We start from the raw sequence: 1,717 nt of genomic DNA on the forward strand, positions 1-1,717 counted from the left end.
GGAGGCCACTGCGACTTCCTATGCAGCTGAGGAATGCGTTTTATTTTTTTATTGAACTATTCCTTTCTTTTCTTTTCTTTCTTTCCTTGGCAAGTACAAAACATCCTTCTGAGACTTCGCACAGCTGGTTCTCCAAATGAAGCAGGTGGGAAGTGGTGCAAAGCACCTTCAGCTGCAGAATTTAGTGGGAAGAGCTTAGATTTGAGAAAGCAGGATGCAAGTCCCAGGTGGCTGGTGACAGAAATGGCAGGGTGTGTGGGAGGTGGGGGGACAGCATTTGCCCACAGAGTGTGGTACAGAAAACATCTTACTTTTTCCTCCATATTCGGACTCCATCAGAAGACACTCGGGATCATTGGGAATTGAGGAAGGCTGATATCACTTGTGCTGTAAGCAGAAAAAGAAAGAAAACTGGTAGGAGAAGAAATCCTGTTTTCTTGATATTTATTACTGAAATCTTCCCAGTTTGGCTACACTCCCAGAACCTCTCAAATCAGCCACACAAGACTTGAAGCCTTAGGGAGAATTATGCAGGGAGACTTGGTTCCTCAGGGCATTTTGCATGTTAATGAGCCCTCTGGTGCCAAGTTCCTGAACTGCAGATACTGAAAGAACGAAGCAGCCTCTAAAGAAGCAAAAGGCTTCCTGAGGTCCATCCGAGTGTGGGGAGTGAAGGAGAGGAAGAGAGGAAGGTCAGCTCATGGGGCTTGGTGGGCACTGCCCAGCCACCCACCAGCAGCGGGCATTGCCCATCTCCCAGGTTGAGGCACGCACACGTGATGGAAACCTCTCCTCTGTGCAGGGGCCTTCGGCCACATTCCCAGGGCAGGGCTATTTTCCCTCCACCCACAGGCATCAACCAACAGCTTTTGACTTCTGGGCTCACACATGCTTGGAAGGATTTGCTAAAGCCCTCAACCATCACCTTGCTTCTTGCCGAGTTCCCTCCACCCTCTCTTGCATCCCTACACACCGTCAATCACGACCTAATCACTAACTGAGGAGCTAAGAATCTCTCAAGGCTTTCTGTCTCATCCTCAGGGGATGACTGTCACCAGTCATCTCCAGTCACCATTCACGCATCCTAAACACACCAGTTGAGGACGCACACCTTGGTGAGGGGAGGACCTCCCCGAGGTACCTCTGTGCTCTTGGAGGTCTAAGCGCTTGTGCAATGCTCCAGGAGGAGTTCCTCTGGTGCCCACCTTTGTGTTGCGGATGGATGGTCTGCTGCGGGCAGGGAATGAGACAGGGCTGCTGCCAGAAATGCCGTCGGAGGGGAGGTCCGGTGCTCAGGGAAAGAAGGACAAAGGGTGGACCTTCAGGGTTATGGTGTTTCTCTTCCCAAGCCACCATTAAGCGTGATGAAGCTCTGCTTCCCTGGAAACGGCCAAACATCCGCCTGCCGGTGGGCAGCACTAGGTAGCTCACTTTGGGAGTCTCTGTGGCGCAATCGGGGAGCGCGTTCGGCTGTTAACCGAAAGGCTGGTGGTTCGAGCCCACCCAGGGACGGGTTCCCCTTTCCCTGCCCATGTCGAGGGGGTTGGAACTAGATGACCTTTAAGGTGCCTTCCAACCCAAACCGTGCTATGCTGCTATACAAAGAGGAGGCTATTCAGCCCCTCAGCAAAGGCAGAGGAAGGAAAGCAAACTGATGGGAATTCCTTATTCTGCCTTGCTTGCGCACGCAGCTTTGCTTCACCTCTTAAATTGTCTT

The 1,717-nt window shown here is 52.0% G+C and overlaps 1 non-coding gene across 1 annotated transcript; it reads left to right on the top strand.

Moving 5' to 3' along the window:
• The first annotated feature begins 1,438 nt into the window (after window positions 1–1,438).
• Window positions 1,439–1,512, top strand: TRNAN-GUU (transfer RNA asparagine (anticodon GUU)). The gene has a single exon. It is a non-coding gene; the product is annotated as a tRNA-Asn (tRNA).
• The last annotated feature ends 205 nt before the right edge of the window (window positions 1,513–1,717 follow it).

The sequence above is a fragment of the Gavia stellata genome, unplaced genomic scaffold, assembly GCF_030936135.1.
Source record: "Gavia stellata isolate bGavSte3 unplaced genomic scaffold, bGavSte3.hap2 HAP2_SCAFFOLD_200, whole genome shotgun sequence".
NCBI lineage: Eukaryota > Metazoa > Chordata > Aves > Gaviiformes > Gaviidae > Gavia > Gavia stellata.